The sequence below is a fragment of the Oncorhynchus mykiss genome, unplaced genomic scaffold, assembly GCF_013265735.2.
Source record: "Oncorhynchus mykiss isolate Arlee unplaced genomic scaffold, USDA_OmykA_1.1 un_scaffold_333, whole genome shotgun sequence".
Classification (NCBI taxonomy): Eukaryota; Metazoa; Chordata; class Actinopteri; order Salmoniformes; family Salmonidae; genus Oncorhynchus; species Oncorhynchus mykiss.
This window is the reverse complement of record NW_023493781.1, coordinates 127,501-140,000: the sequence shown is the minus strand read 5'-3', so window position 1 is coordinate 140,000 and position 12,500 is coordinate 127,501. Positions and strand designations below refer to the sequence as shown.

The window sequence follows — 12,500 nt, the reverse complement described above, 5'->3', positions numbered from 1 at the left end:
GTTAGTTTGTATTTCATCCAACAATCTGTGCTACAAATTATGGCTACAGTATATGCAATTTCATCCACTTTTTGAGATTGCCTTTCGCTTACGGCCACACCGGCCTGAGTACGCCTGATCTCGTCCGATCTCGGAAGCTAAGCAGGGTCGGGCCTGGTTAGTACTTGGATGGGAGACCGCCTGGGAATACCAGGTGCTGTAAGCTTTTTGTCACTGCCTTGTGGAATTTCAACTCTTTGTCCGTTTTTTCCCACAAGGCTGAAATATGTGCCCTCGCTTTGAAATAAGTAAGCAAGGTTAGTTTGTATTTCATCCAACAATCTGTGCTACAAATTATGGCTACAGTATATGCAATTTCATCCACTTTTTGAGATTGCCTTTCGCTTACGGCCACACCGGCCTGAGTACGCCTGATCTCGTCCGATCTCGGAAGCTAAGCAGGGTCGGGCCTGGTTAGTACTTGGATGGGAGACCGCCTGGGAATACCAGGTGCTGTAAGCTTTTTGTCACTGCCTTGTGGAATTTCAACTCTTTGTCCGTTTTTTCCCACAAGGCTGAAATATGTGCCCTCGCTTTGAAATAAGTAAGCAAGGTTAGTTTGTATTTCATCCAACAATCTGTGCTACAAATTATGGCTACAGTATATGCAATTTCATCCACTTTTTGAGATTGCCTTTCGCTTACGGCCACACCGGCCTGAGTACGCCTGATCTCGTCCGATCTCGGAAGCTAAGCAGGGTTGGGCCTGGTTAGTACTTGGATGGGAGACCGCCTGGGAATACCAGGTGCTGTAAGCTTTTTGTCACTGCCTTGTGGAATTTCAACTCTTTGTCCGTTTTTTCCCACAAGGCTGAAATATGTGCCCTCGCTTTGAAATAAGTAAGCAAGGTTAGTTTGTATTTCATCCAACAATCTGTGCTACAAATTATGGCTACAGTATATGCAATTTCTTCCACTTTTTGAGTGACACAAAGATGCTTATCTAAATGGTGGAAATGCAACAGCTGTTAATCAGGCTCACTTTGACTTTACATGGTGCACCAAGAGATAGTTTCTCGCTTACGGCCACACCGGCCTGAGTACGCCTGATCTCGTCCGATCTCGGAAGCTAAGCAGGGTCGGGCCTGGTTAGTACTTGGATGGGAGACCGCCTGGGAATACCAGGTGCTGTAAGCTTTTTGTCACTGCCTTGTGGAATTTCAACTCTTTGTCCGTTTTTTCCCACAAGGCTGAAATATGTGCCCTCGCTTTGAAATAAGTAAGCAAGGTTAGTTTGTATTTCATCCAACAATCTGTGCTACAAATTATGGCTACAGTATATGCAATTTCATCCACTTTTTGAGATTGCCTTTCGCTTACGGCCACACCGGCCTGAGTACGCCTGATCTCGTCCGATCTCGGAAGCTAAGCAGGGTCGGGCCTGGTTAGTACTTGGATGGGAGACCGCCTGGGAATACCAGGTGCTGTAAGCTTTTTGTCACTGCCTTGTGGAATTTCAACTCTTTGTCCGTTTTTTCCCACAAGGCTGAAATATGTGCCCTCGCTTTGAAATAAGTAAGCAAGGTTAGTTTGTATTTCATCCAACAATCTGTGCTACAAATTATGGCTACAGTATATGCAATTTCATCCACTTTTTGAGATTGCCTTTCGCTTACGGCCACACCGGCCTGAGTACGCCTGATCTCGTCCGATCTCGGAAGCTAAGCAGGGTCGGGCCTGGTTAGTACTTGGATGGGAGACCGCCTGGGAATACCAGGTGCTGTAAGCTTTTTGTCACTGCCTTGTGGAATTTCAACTCTTTGTCCGTTTTTTCCCACAAGGCTGAAATATGTGCCCTCGCTTTGAAATAAGTAAGCAAGGTTAGTTTGTATTTCATCCAACAATCTGTGCTACAAATTATGGCTACAGTATATGCAATTTCTTCCACTTTTTGAGTGACACAAAGATGCTTATCTAAATGGTGGAAATGCAACAGCTGTTAATCAGGCTCACTTTGACTTTACATAGTGCACCAAGAGATAGTTTCTCGCTTACGGCCACACCGGCCTGAGTACGCCTGATCTCGTCCGATCTCGGAAGCTAAGCAGGGTCGGGCCTGGTTAGTACTTGGATGGGAGACCGCCTGGGAATACCAGGTGCTGTAAGCTTTTTGTCACTGCCTTGTGGAATTTCAACTCTTTGTCCGTTTTTTCCCACAAGGCTGAAATATGTGCCCTCGCTTTGAAATAAGTAAGCAAGGTTAGTTTGTATTTCATCCAACAATCTGTGCTACAAATTATGGCTACAGTATATGCAATTTCATCCACTTTTTGAGATTGCCTTTCGCTTACGGCCACACCGGCCTGAGTACGCCTGATCTCGTCCGATCTCGGAAGCTAAGCAGGGTTGGGCCTGGTTAGTACTTGGATGGGAGACCGCCTGGGAATACCAGGTGCTGTAAGCTTTTTGTCACTGCCTTGTGGAATTTCAACTCTTTGTCCGTTTTTTCCCACAAGGCTGAAATATGTGCCCTCGCTTTGAAATAAGTAAGCAAGGTTAGTTTGTATTTCATCCAACAATCTGTGCTACAAATTATGGCTACAGTATATGCAATTTCATCCACTTTTTGAGATTGCCTTTCGCTTACGGCCACACCGGCCTGAGTACGCCTGATCTCGTCCGATCTCGGAAGCTAAGCAGGGTTGGGCCTGGTTAGTACTTGGATGGGAGACCGCCTGGGAATACCAGGTGCTGTAAGCTTTTTGTCACTGCCTTGTGGAATTTCAACTCTTTGTCCGTTTTTTCCCACAAGGCTGAAATATGTGCCCTCGCTTTGAAATAAGTAAGCAAGGTTAGTTTGTATTTCATCCAACAATCTGTGCTACAAATTATGGCTACAGTATATGCAATTTCTTCCACTTTTTGAGTGACACAAAGATGCTTATCTAAATGGTGGAAATGCAACAGCTGTTAATCAGGCTCACTTTGACTTTACATGGTGCACCAAGAGATAGTTTCTCGCTTACGGCCACACCGGCCTGAGTACGCCTGATCTCGTCCGATCTCGGAAGCTAAGCAGGGTCGGGCCTGGTTAGTACTTGGATGGGAGACCGCCTGGGAATACCAGGTGCTGTAAGCTTTTTGTCACTGCCTTGTGGAATTTCAACTCTTTGTCCGTTTTTTCCCACAAGGCTGAAATATGTGCCCTCGCTTTGAAATAAGTAAGCAAGGTTAGTTTGTATTTCATCCAACAATCTGTGCTACAAATTATGGCTACAGTATATGCAATTTCATCCACTTTTTGAGATTGCCTTTCGCTTACGGCCACACCGGCCTGAGTACGCCTGATCTCGTCCGATCTCGGAAGCTAAGCAGGGTCGGGCCTGGTTAGTACTTGGATGGGAGACCGCCTGGGAATACCAGGTGCTGTAAGCTTTTTGTCACTGCCTTGTGGAATTTCAACTCTTTGTCCGTTTTTTCCCACAAGGCTGAAATATGTGCCCTCGCTTTGAAATAAGTAAGCAAGGTTAGTTTGTATTTCATCCAACAATCTGTGCTACAAATTATGGCTACAGTATATGCAATTTCATCCACTTTTTGAGATTGCCTTTCGCTTACGGCCACACCGGCCTGAGTACGCCTGATCTCGTCCGATCTCGGAAGCTAAGCAGGGTCGGGCCTGGTTAGTACTTGGATGGGAGACCGCCTGGGAATACCAGGTGCTGTAAGCTTTTTGTCACTGCCTTGTGGAATTTCAACTCTTTGTCCGTTTTTTCCCACAAGGCTGAAATATGTGCCCTCGCTTTGAAATAAGTAAGCAAGGTTAGTTTGTATTTCATCCAACAATCTGTGCTACAAATTATGGCTACAGTATATGCAATTTCTTCCACTTTTTGAGTGACACAAAGATGCTTATCTAAATGGTGGAAATGCAACAGCTGTTAATCAGGCTCACTTTGACTTTACATAGTGCACCAAGAGATAGTTTCTCGCTTACGGCCACACCGGCCTGAGTACGCCTGATCTCGTCCGATCTCGGAAGCTAAGCAGGGTCGGGCCTGGTTAGTACTTGGATGGGAGACCGCCTGGGAATACCAGGTGCTGTAAGCTTTTTGTCACTGCCTTGTGGAATTTCAACTCTTTGTCCGTTTTTTCCCACAAGGCTGAAATATGTGCCCTCGCTTTGAAATAAGTAAGCAAGGTTAGTTTGTATTTCATCCAACAATCTGTGCTACAAATTATGGCTACAGTATATGCAATTTCATCCACTTTTTGAGATTGCCTTTCGCTTACGGCCACACCGGCCTGAGTACGCCTGATCTCGTCCGATCTCGGAAGCTAAGCAGGGTTGGGCCTGGTTAGTACTTGGATGGGAGACCGCCTGGGAATACCAGGTGCTGTAAGCTTTTTGTCACTGCCTTGTGGAATTTCAACTCTTTGTCCGTTTTTTCCCACAAGGCTGAAATATGTGCCCTCGCTTTGAAATAAGTAAGCAAGGTTAGTTTGTATTTCATCCAACAATCTGTGCTACAAATTATGGCTACAGTATATGCAATTTCTTCCACTTTTTGAGTGACACAAAGATGCTTATCTAAATGGTGGAAATGCAACAGCTGTTAATCAGGCTCACTTTGACTTTACATGGTGCACCAAGAGATAGTTTCTCGCTTACGGCCACACCGGCCTGAGTACGCCTGATCTCGTCCGATCTCGGAAGCTAAGCAGGGTCGGGCCTGGTTAGTACTTGGATGGGAGACCGCCTGGGAATACCAGGTGCTGTAAGCTTTTTGTCACTGCCTTGTGGAATTTCAACTCTTTGTCCGTTTTTTCCCACAAGGCTGAAATATGTGCCCTCGCTTTGAAATAAGTAAGCAAGGTTAGTTTGTATTTCATCCAACAATCTGTGCTACAAATTATGGCTACAGTATATGCAATTTCATCCACTTTTTGAGATTGCCTTTCGCTTACGGCCACACCGGCCTGAGTACGCCTGATCTCGTCCGATCTCGGAAGCTAAGCAGGGTCGGGCCTGGTTAGTACTTGGATGGGAGACCGCCTGGGAATACCAGGTGCTGTAAGCTTTTTGTCACTGCCTTGTGGAATTTCAACTCTTTGTCCGTTTTTTCCCACAAGGCTGAAATATGTGCCCTCGCTTTGAAATAAGTAAGCAAGGTTAGTTTGTATTTCATCCAACAATCTGTGCTACAAATTATGGCTACAGTATATGCAATTTCATCCACTTTTTGAGATTGCCTTTCGCTTACGGCCACACCGGCCTGAGTACGCCTGATCTCGTCCGATCTCGGAAGCTAAGCAGGGTCGGGCCTGGTTAGTACTTGGATGGGAGACCGCCTGGGAATACCAGGTGCTGTAAGCTTTTTGTCACTGCCTTGTGGAATTTCAACTCTTTGTCCGTTTTTTCCCACAAGGCTGAAATATGTGCCCTCGCTTTGAAATAAGTAAGCAAGGTTAGTTTGTATTTCATCCAACAATCTGTGCTACAAATTATGGCTACAGTATATGCAATTTCATCCACTTTTTGAGATTGCCTTTCGCTTACGGCCACACCGGCCTGAGTACTCCTGATCTCGTCCGATCTCGGAAGCTAAGCAGGGTCGGGCCTGGTTAGTACTTGGATGGGAGACCCGCCTGGGAATACCAGGTGCTGTAAGCTTTTTGTCACTGCCTTGTGGAATTTCAACTCTTTGTCCGTTTTTTCCCACAAGGCTGAAATATGTGCCCTCGCTTTGAAATAAGTAAGCAAGGTTAGTTTGTATTTCATCCAACAATCTGTGCTACAAATTATGGCTACAGTATATGCAATTTCTTCCACTTTTTGAGTGACACAAAGATGCTTATCTAAATGGTGGAAATGCAACAGCTGTTAATCAGGCTCACTTTGACTTTACATGGTGCACCAAGAGATAGTTTCTCGCTTACGGCCACACCGGCCTGAGTACGCCTGATCTCGTCCGATTTCGGAAGCTAAGCAGGGTCGGGCCTGGTTAGTACTTGGATGGGAGACCGCCTGGGAATACCAGGTGCTGTAAGCTTTTTGTCACTGCCTTGTGGAATTTCAACTCTTTGTCCGTTTTTTCCCACAAGGCTGAAATATGTGCCCTCGCTTTGAAATAAGTAAGCAAGGTTAGTTTGTATTTCATCCAACAATCTGTGCTACAAATTATGGCTACAGTATATGCAATTTCATCCACTTTTTGAGATTGCCTTTCGCTTACGGCCACACCGGCCTGAGTACGCCTGATCTCGTCCGATCTCGGAAGCTAAGCAGGGTTGGGCCTGGTTAGTACTTGGATGGGAGACCGCCTGGGAATACCAGGTGCTGTAAGCTTTTTGTCACTGCCTTGTGGAATTTCAACTCTTTGTCCGTTTTTTCCCACAAGGCTGAAATATGTGCCCTCGCTTTGAAATAAGTAAGCAAGGTTAGTTTGTATTTCATCCAACAATCTGTGCTACAAATTATGGCTACAGTATATGCAATTTCTTCCACTTTTTGAGTGACACAAAGATGCTTATCTAAATGGTGGAAATGCAACAGCTGTTAATCAGGCTCACTTTGACTTTACATGGTGCACCAAGAGATAGTTTCTCGCTTACGGCCACACCGGCCTGAGTACGCCTGATCTCGTCCGATCTCGGAAGCTAAGCAGGGTCGGGCCTGGTTAGTACTTGGATGGGAGACCGCCTGGGAATACCAGGTGCTGTAAGCTTTTTGTCACTGCCTTGTGGAATTTCAACTCTTTGTCCGTTTTTTCCCACAAGGCTGAAATATGTGCCCTCGCTTTGAAATAAGTAAGCAAGGTTAGTTTGTATTTCATCCAACAATCTGTGCTACAAATTATGGCTACAGTATATGCAATTTCATCCACTTTTTGAGATTGCCTTTCGCTTACGGCCACACCGGCCTGAGTACTCCTGATCTCGTCCGATCTCGGAAGCTAAGCAGGGTCGGGCCTGGTTAGTACTTGGATGGGAGACCCGCCTGGGAATACCAGGTGCTGTAAGCTTTTTGTCACTGCCTTGTGGAATTTCAACTCTTTGTCCGTTTTTTCCCACAAGGCTGAAATATGTGCCCTCGCTTTGAAATAAGTAAGCAAGGTTAGTTTGTATTTCATCCAACAATCTGTGCTACAAATTATGGCTACAGTATATGCAATTTCTTCCACTTTTTGAGTGACACAAAGATGCTTATCTAAATGGTGGAAATGCAACAGCTGTTAATCAGGCTCACTTTGACTTTACATGGTGCACCAAGAGATAGTTTCTCGCTTACGGCCACACCGGCCTGAGTACGCCTGATCTCGTCCGATCTCGGAAGCTAAGCAGGGTCGGGCCTGGTTAGTACTTGGATGGGAGACCGCCTGGGAATACCAGGTGCTGTAAGCTTTTTGTCACTGCCTTGTGGAATTTCAACTCTTTGTCCGTTTTTTCCCACAAGGCTGAAATATGTGCCCTCGCTTTGAAATAAGTAAGCAAGGTTAGTTTGTATTTCATCCAACAATCTGTGCTACAAATTATGGCTACAGTATATGCAATTTCATCCACTTTTTGAGATTGCCTTTCGCTTACGGCCACACAGGCCTGAGTACGCCTGATCTCGTCCGATCTCGGAAGCTAAGCAGGGTTGGGCCTGGTTAGTACTTGGATGGGAGACCGCCTGGGAATACCAGGTGCTGTAAGCTTTTTGTCACTGCCTTGTGGAATTTCAACTCTTTGTCCGTTTTTTCCCACAAGGCTGAAATATGTGCCCTCGCTTTGAAATAAGTAAGCAAGGTTAGTTTGTATTTCATCCAACAATCTGTGCTACAAATTATGGCTACAGTATATGCAATTTCTTCCACTTTTTGAGTGACACAAAGATGCTTATCTAAATGGTGGAAATGCAACAGCTGTTAATCAGGCTCACTTTGACTTTACATGGTGCACCAAGAGATAGTTTCTCGCTTACGGCCACACCGGCCTGAGTACGCCTGATCTCGTCCGATCTCGGAAGCTAAGCAGGGTCGGGCCTGGTTAGTACTTGGATGGGAGACCGCCTGGGAATACCAGGTGCTGTAAGCTTTTTGTCACTGCCTTGTGGAATTTCAACTCTTTGTCCGTTTTTTCCCACAAGGCTGAAATATGTGCCCTCGCTTTGAAATAAGTAAGCAAGGTTAGTTTGTATTTCATCCAACAATCTGTGCTACAAATTATGGCTACAGTATATGCAATTTCATCCACTTTTTGAGATTGCCTTTCGCTTACGGCCACACCGGCCTGAGTACGCCTGATCTCGTCCGATCTCGGAAGCTAAGCAGGGTCGGGCCTGGTTAGTACTTGGATGGGAGACCGCCTGGGAATACCAGGTGCTGTAAGCTTTTTGTCACTGCCTTGTGGAATTTCAACTCTTTGTCCGTTTTTTCCCACAAGGCTGAAATATGTGCCCTCGCTTTGAAATAAGTAAGCAAGGTTAGTTTGTATTTCATCCAACAATCTGTGCTACAAATTATGGCTACAGTATATGCAATTTCATCCACTTTTTGAGATTGCCTTTCGCTTACGCCCACACCGGCCTGAGTACGCCTGATCTCGTCCGATCTCGGAAGCTAAGCAGGGTCGGGCCTGGTTAGTACTTGGATGGGAGACCGCCTGGGAATACCAGGTGCTGTAAGCTTTTTGTCACTGCCTTGTGGAATTTCAACTCTTTGTCCGTTTTTTCCCACAAGGCTGAAATATGTGCCCTCGCTTTGAAATAAGTAAGCAAGGTTAGTTTGTATTTCATCCAACAATCTGTGCTACAAATTATGGCTACAGTATATGCAATTTCATCCACTTTTTGAGATTGCCTTTCGCTTACGGCCACACCGGCCTGAGTACTCCTGATCTCGTCCGATCTCGGAAGCTAAGCAGGGTCGGGCCTGGTTAGTACTTGGATGGGAGACCCGCCTGGGAATACCAGGTGCTGTAAGCTTTTTGTCACTGCCTTGTGGAATTTCAACTCTTTGTCCGTTTTTTCCCACAAGGCTGAAATATGTGCCCTCGCTTTGAAATAAGTAAGCAAGGTTAGTTTGTATTTCATCCAACAATCTGTGCTACAAATTATGGCTACAGTATATGCAATTTCTTCCACTTTTTGAGTGACACAAAGATGCTTATCTAAATGGTGGAAATGCAACAGCTGTTAATCAGGCTCACTTTGACTTTACATGGTGCACCAAGAGATAGTTTCTCGCTTACGGCCACACCGGCCTGAGTACGCCTGATCTCGTCCGATCTCGGAAGCTAAGCAGGGTCGGGCCTGGTTAGTACTTGGATGGGAGACCGCCTGGGAATACCAGGTGCTGTAAGCTTTTTGTCACTGCCTTGTGGAATTTCAACTCTTTGTCCGTTTTTTCCCACAAGGCTGAAATATGTGCCCTCGCTTTGAAATAAGTAAGCAAGGTTAGTTTGTATTTCATCCAACAATCTGTGCTACAAATTATGGCTACAGTATATGCAATTTCTTCCACTTTTTGAGTGACACAAAGATGCTTATCTAAATGGTGGAAATGCAACAGCTGTTAATCAGGCTCACTTTGACTTTACATGGTGCACCAAGAGATAGTTTCTCGCTTACGGCCACACCGGCCTGAGTACGCCTGATCTCGTCCGATCTCGGAAGCTAAGCAGGGTCGGGCCTGGTTAGTACTTGGATGGGAGACCGCCTGGGAATACCAGGTGCTGTAAGCTTTTTGTCACTGCCTTGTGGAATTTCAACTCTTTGTCCGTTTTTTCCCACAAGGCTGAAATATGTGCCCTCGCTTTGAAATAAGTAAGCAAGGTTAGTTTGTATTTCATCCAACAATCTGTGCTACAAATTATGGCTACAGTATATGCAATTTCTTCCACTTTTTGAGTGACACAAAGATGCTTATCTAAATGGTGGAAATGCAACAGCTGTTAATCAGGCTCACTTTGACTTTACATAGTGCACCAAGAGATAGTTTCTCGCTTACGGCCACACCGGCCTGAGTACGCCTGATCTCGTCCGATCTCGGAAGCTAAGCAGGGGCGGGCCTGGTTAGTACTTGGATGGGAGACCGCCTGGGAATACCAGGTGCTGTAAGCTTTTTGTCACTGCCTTGTGGAATTTCAACTCTTTGTCCGTTTTTTCCCACAAGGCTGAAATATGTGCCCTCGCTTTGAAATAAGTAAGCAAGGTTAGTTTGTATTTCATCCAACAATCTGTGCTACAAATTATGGCTACAGTATATGCAATTTCATCCACTTTTTGAGATTGCCTTTCGCTTACGTCCACACCGGCCTGAGTACGCCTGATCTTGTCCGATCTCGGAAGCTAAGCAGGGTCGGGCCTGGTTAGTACTTGGATGGGAGACCGCCTGGGAATACCAGGTGCTGTAAGCTTTTTGTCACTGCCTTGTGGAATTTCAACTCTTTGTCCGTTTTTTCCCACAAGGCTGAAATATGTGCCCTCGCTTTGAAATAAGTAAGCAAGGTTAGTTTGTATTTCATCCAACAATCTGTGCTACAAATTATGGCTACAGTATATGCAATTTCATCCACTTTTTGAGATTGCCTTTCGCTTACGGCCACACCGGCCTGAGTACGCCTGATCTCGTCCGATCTCGGAAGCTAAGCAGGGTCGGGCCTGGTTAGTACTTGGATGGGAGACCGCCTGGGAATACCAGGTGCTGTAAGCTTTTTGTCACTGCCTTGTGGAATTTCAACTCTTTGTCCGTTTTTTCCCACAAGGCTGAAATATGTGCCCTCGCTTTGAAATAAGTAAGCAAGGTTAGTTTGTATTTCATCCAACAATCTGTGCTACAAATTATGGCTACAGTATATGCAATTTCATCCACTTTTTGAGATTGCCTTTCGCTTACGGCCACACCGGCCTGAGTACGCCTGATCTCGTCCGATCTCGGAAGCTAAGCAGGGTCGGGCCTGGTTAGTACTTGGATGGGAGACCGCCTGGGAATACCAGGTGCTGTAAGCTTTTTGTCACTGCCTTGTGGAATTTCAACTCTTTGTCCGTTTTTTCCCACAAGGCTGAAATATGTGCCCTCGCTTTGAAATAAGTAAGCAAGGTTAGTTTGTATTTCATCCAACAATCTGTGCTACAAATTATGGCTACAGTATATGCAATTTCTTCCACTTTTTGAGTGACACAAAGATGCTTATCTAAATGGTGGAAATGCAACAGCTGTTAATCAGGCTCACTTTGACTTTACATAGTGCACCAAGAGATAGTTTCTCGCTTACGGCCACACCGGCCTGAGTACGCCTGATCTCGTCCGATCTCGGAAGCTAAGCAGGGGCGGGCCTGGTTAGTACTTGGATGGGAGACCGCCTGGGAATACCAGGTGCTGTAAGCTTTTTGTCACTGCCTTGTGGAATTTCAACTCTTTGTCCGTTTTTTCCCACAAGGCTGAAATATGTGCCCTCGCTTTGAAATAAGTAAGCAAGGTTAGTTTGTATTTCATCCAACAATCTGTGCTACAAATTATGGCTACAGTATATGCAATTTCATCCACTTTTTGAGATTGCCTTTCGCTTACGTCCACACCGGCCTGAGTACGCCTGATCTCGTCCGATCTCGGAAGCTAAGCAGGGTCGGGCCTGGTTAGTACTTGGATGGGAGACCGCCTGGGAATACCAGGTGCTGTAAGCTTTTTGTCACTGCCTTGTGGAATTTCAACTCTTTGTCCGTTTTTTCCCACAAGGCTGAAATATGTGCCCTCGCTTTGAAATAAGTAAGCAAGGTTAGTTTGTATTTCATCCAACAATCTGTGCTACAAATTATGGCTACAGTATATGCAATTTCATCCACTTTTTGAGATTGCCTTTCGCTTACGGCCACACCGGCCTGAGTACGCCTGATCTCGTCCGATCTCGGAAGCTAAGCAGGGTCGGCCCTGGTTAGTACTTGGATGGGAGACCGCCTGGGAATACCAGGTGCTGTAAGCTTTTTGTCACTGCCTTGTGGAATTTCAACTCTTTGTCCGTTTTTTCCCACAAGGCTGAAATATGTGCCCTCGCTTTGAAATAAGTAAGCAAGGTTAGTTTGTATTTCATCCAACAATCTGTGCTACAAATTATGGCTACAGTATATGCAATTTCATCCACTTTTTGAGATTGCCTTTTGCTTACGGCCACACCGGCCTGAGTACGCCTGATCTCGTCCGATCTCGGAAGCTAAGCAGGGTCGGGCCTGGTTAGTACTTGGATGGGAGACCGCCTGGGAATACCAGGTGCTGTAAGCTTTTTGTCACTGCCTTGTGGAATTTCAACTCTTTGTCCGTTTTTTCCCACAAGGCTGAAATATGTGCCCTCGCTTTGAAATAAGTAAGCAAGGTTAGTTTGTATTTCATCCAACAATCTGTGCTACAAATTATGGCTACAGTATATGCAATTTCATCCACTTTTTGAGATTGCCTTTCGCTTACGGCCACACCGGCCTGAGTACGCCTGATCTCGTCCGATCTCGGAAGCTAAGCAGGGTTGGGCCTGGTTAGTACTTGGAT

The 12,500-nt window shown here is 45.6% G+C and overlaps 38 non-coding genes and 1 pseudogene across 38 annotated transcripts in view; all 39 read left to right on the top strand.

Annotated features, from left to right (window-relative positions):
• The first annotated feature begins 86 nt into the window (after nt 1-86).
• Nucleotides 87-205, top strand: LOC118951753. The gene has a single exon (XR_005043152.1). It is a non-coding gene; the product is annotated as a 5S ribosomal RNA (ribosomal RNA).
• A 177-nt stretch (nt 206-382) lies between these two features.
• On the top strand, nt 383-501 carry LOC118951752. The gene has a single exon (XR_005043151.1). It is a non-coding gene; the product is annotated as a 5S ribosomal RNA (ribosomal RNA).
• Nucleotides 502-678: 177 nt separating this feature from the next.
• LOC118951715 lies at nt 679-797 on the top strand. Its single transcript, XR_005043114.1, has one exon. It is a non-coding gene; the product is annotated as a 5S ribosomal RNA (ribosomal RNA).
• A 260-nt stretch (nt 798-1,057) lies between these two features.
• On the top strand, nt 1,058-1,176 carry LOC118951751. The gene has a single exon (XR_005043150.1). It is a non-coding gene; the product is annotated as a 5S ribosomal RNA (ribosomal RNA).
• Nucleotides 1,177-1,353: 177 nt separating this feature from the next.
• On the top strand, nt 1,354-1,472 carry LOC118951750. Its single transcript, XR_005043149.1, has one exon. It is a non-coding gene; the product is annotated as a 5S ribosomal RNA (ribosomal RNA).
• A 177-nt stretch (nt 1,473-1,649) lies between these two features.
• On the top strand, nt 1,650-1,768 carry LOC118951749. The gene has a single exon (XR_005043148.1). It is a non-coding gene; the product is annotated as a 5S ribosomal RNA (ribosomal RNA).
• A 260-nt stretch (nt 1,769-2,028) lies between these two features.
• Nucleotides 2,029-2,147, top strand: LOC118951747. The gene has a single exon (XR_005043146.1). It is a non-coding gene; the product is annotated as a 5S ribosomal RNA (ribosomal RNA).
• Nucleotides 2,148-2,324: 177 nt separating this feature from the next.
• LOC118951704 lies at nt 2,325-2,443 on the top strand. The gene has a single exon (XR_005043103.1). It is a non-coding gene; the product is annotated as a 5S ribosomal RNA (ribosomal RNA).
• A 177-nt stretch (nt 2,444-2,620) lies between these two features.
• LOC118951693 lies at nt 2,621-2,739 on the top strand. The gene has a single exon (XR_005043092.1). It is a non-coding gene; the product is annotated as a 5S ribosomal RNA (ribosomal RNA).
• A 260-nt stretch (nt 2,740-2,999) lies between these two features.
• LOC118951746 lies at nt 3,000-3,118 on the top strand. The gene has a single exon (XR_005043145.1). It is a non-coding gene; the product is annotated as a 5S ribosomal RNA (ribosomal RNA).
• A 177-nt stretch (nt 3,119-3,295) lies between these two features.
• On the top strand, nt 3,296-3,414 carry LOC118951745. The gene has a single exon (XR_005043144.1). It is a non-coding gene; the product is annotated as a 5S ribosomal RNA (ribosomal RNA).
• A 177-nt stretch (nt 3,415-3,591) lies between these two features.
• LOC118951744 lies at nt 3,592-3,710 on the top strand. The gene has a single exon (XR_005043143.1). It is a non-coding gene; the product is annotated as a 5S ribosomal RNA (ribosomal RNA).
• A 260-nt stretch (nt 3,711-3,970) lies between these two features.
• LOC118951743 lies at nt 3,971-4,089 on the top strand. Its single transcript, XR_005043142.1, has one exon. It is a non-coding gene; the product is annotated as a 5S ribosomal RNA (ribosomal RNA).
• A 177-nt stretch (nt 4,090-4,266) lies between these two features.
• On the top strand, nt 4,267-4,385 carry LOC118951681. Its single transcript, XR_005043080.1, has one exon. It is a non-coding gene; the product is annotated as a 5S ribosomal RNA (ribosomal RNA).
• A 260-nt stretch (nt 4,386-4,645) lies between these two features.
• LOC118951742 lies at nt 4,646-4,764 on the top strand. The gene has a single exon (XR_005043141.1). It is a non-coding gene; the product is annotated as a 5S ribosomal RNA (ribosomal RNA).
• A 177-nt stretch (nt 4,765-4,941) lies between these two features.
• On the top strand, nt 4,942-5,060 carry LOC118951741. The gene has a single exon (XR_005043140.1). It is a non-coding gene; the product is annotated as a 5S ribosomal RNA (ribosomal RNA).
• A 177-nt stretch (nt 5,061-5,237) lies between these two features.
• LOC118951740 lies at nt 5,238-5,356 on the top strand. Its single transcript, XR_005043139.1, has one exon. It is a non-coding gene; the product is annotated as a 5S ribosomal RNA (ribosomal RNA).
• A 177-nt stretch (nt 5,357-5,533) lies between these two features.
• LOC118951841 lies at nt 5,534-5,653 on the top strand. The gene has a single exon (XR_005043243.1). It is a non-coding gene; the product is annotated as a 5S ribosomal RNA (ribosomal RNA).
• A 260-nt stretch (nt 5,654-5,913) lies between these two features.
• LOC118951823 lies at nt 5,914-6,032 on the top strand. Its single transcript, XR_005043224.1, has one exon. It is a non-coding gene; the product is annotated as a 5S ribosomal RNA (ribosomal RNA).
• Nucleotides 6,033-6,209: 177 nt separating this feature from the next.
• LOC118951670 lies at nt 6,210-6,328 on the top strand. The gene has a single exon (XR_005043069.1). It is a non-coding gene; the product is annotated as a 5S ribosomal RNA (ribosomal RNA).
• A 260-nt stretch (nt 6,329-6,588) lies between these two features.
• On the top strand, nt 6,589-6,707 carry LOC118951739. The gene has a single exon (XR_005043138.1). It is a non-coding gene; the product is annotated as a 5S ribosomal RNA (ribosomal RNA).
• Nucleotides 6,708-6,884: 177 nt separating this feature from the next.
• Nucleotides 6,885-7,004, top strand: LOC118951840. The gene has a single exon (XR_005043242.1). It is a non-coding gene; the product is annotated as a 5S ribosomal RNA (ribosomal RNA).
• Nucleotides 7,005-7,264: 260 nt separating this feature from the next.
• Nucleotides 7,265-7,383, top strand: LOC118951738. Its single transcript, XR_005043137.1, has one exon. It is a non-coding gene; the product is annotated as a 5S ribosomal RNA (ribosomal RNA).
• A 177-nt stretch (nt 7,384-7,560) lies between these two features.
• Nucleotides 7,561-7,679, top strand: LOC118951828. Its single transcript, XR_005043230.1, has one exon. It is a non-coding gene; the product is annotated as a 5S ribosomal RNA (ribosomal RNA).
• Nucleotides 7,680-7,939: 260 nt separating this feature from the next.
• LOC118951736 lies at nt 7,940-8,058 on the top strand. Its single transcript, XR_005043135.1, has one exon. It is a non-coding gene; the product is annotated as a 5S ribosomal RNA (ribosomal RNA).
• Nucleotides 8,059-8,235: 177 nt separating this feature from the next.
• LOC118951735 lies at nt 8,236-8,354 on the top strand. Its single transcript, XR_005043134.1, has one exon. It is a non-coding gene; the product is annotated as a 5S ribosomal RNA (ribosomal RNA).
• A 177-nt stretch (nt 8,355-8,531) lies between these two features.
• Nucleotides 8,532-8,650, top strand: LOC118951829. Its single transcript, XR_005043231.1, has one exon. It is a non-coding gene; the product is annotated as a 5S ribosomal RNA (ribosomal RNA).
• A 177-nt stretch (nt 8,651-8,827) lies between these two features.
• On the top strand, nt 8,828-8,947 carry LOC118951839. The gene has a single exon (XR_005043241.1). It is a non-coding gene; the product is annotated as a 5S ribosomal RNA (ribosomal RNA).
• A 260-nt stretch (nt 8,948-9,207) lies between these two features.
• On the top strand, nt 9,208-9,326 carry LOC118951734. The gene has a single exon (XR_005043133.1). It is a non-coding gene; the product is annotated as a 5S ribosomal RNA (ribosomal RNA).
• A 260-nt stretch (nt 9,327-9,586) lies between these two features.
• LOC118951733 lies at nt 9,587-9,705 on the top strand. Its single transcript, XR_005043132.1, has one exon. It is a non-coding gene; the product is annotated as a 5S ribosomal RNA (ribosomal RNA).
• Nucleotides 9,706-9,965: 260 nt separating this feature from the next.
• LOC118951810 lies at nt 9,966-10,084 on the top strand. The gene has a single exon (XR_005043211.1). It is a non-coding gene; the product is annotated as a 5S ribosomal RNA (ribosomal RNA).
• Nucleotides 10,085-10,261: 177 nt separating this feature from the next.
• LOC118951854 lies at nt 10,262-10,380 on the top strand (annotated as a pseudogene).
• A 177-nt stretch (nt 10,381-10,557) lies between these two features.
• Nucleotides 10,558-10,676, top strand: LOC118951732. Its single transcript, XR_005043131.1, has one exon. It is a non-coding gene; the product is annotated as a 5S ribosomal RNA (ribosomal RNA).
• Nucleotides 10,677-10,853: 177 nt separating this feature from the next.
• LOC118951731 lies at nt 10,854-10,972 on the top strand. Its single transcript, XR_005043130.1, has one exon. It is a non-coding gene; the product is annotated as a 5S ribosomal RNA (ribosomal RNA).
• Nucleotides 10,973-11,232: 260 nt separating this feature from the next.
• On the top strand, nt 11,233-11,351 carry LOC118951809. Its single transcript, XR_005043210.1, has one exon. It is a non-coding gene; the product is annotated as a 5S ribosomal RNA (ribosomal RNA).
• A 177-nt stretch (nt 11,352-11,528) lies between these two features.
• Nucleotides 11,529-11,647, top strand: LOC118951825. Its single transcript, XR_005043226.1, has one exon. It is a non-coding gene; the product is annotated as a 5S ribosomal RNA (ribosomal RNA).
• A 177-nt stretch (nt 11,648-11,824) lies between these two features.
• LOC118951827 lies at nt 11,825-11,943 on the top strand. The gene has a single exon (XR_005043229.1). It is a non-coding gene; the product is annotated as a 5S ribosomal RNA (ribosomal RNA).
• A 177-nt stretch (nt 11,944-12,120) lies between these two features.
• Nucleotides 12,121-12,239, top strand: LOC118951730. Its single transcript, XR_005043129.1, has one exon. It is a non-coding gene; the product is annotated as a 5S ribosomal RNA (ribosomal RNA).
• A 177-nt stretch (nt 12,240-12,416) lies between these two features.
• The window catches only part of LOC118951659, a 119-nt gene continuing 35 nt past the window's right edge, over nt 12,417-12,500 (top strand). Inside the window, exon 1 of the ribosomal RNA XR_005043058.1 lies at nt 12,417-12,500. This exon is cut by the window's right edge and continues 35 nt beyond it. This is a non-coding gene — a ribosomal RNA (5S ribosomal RNA).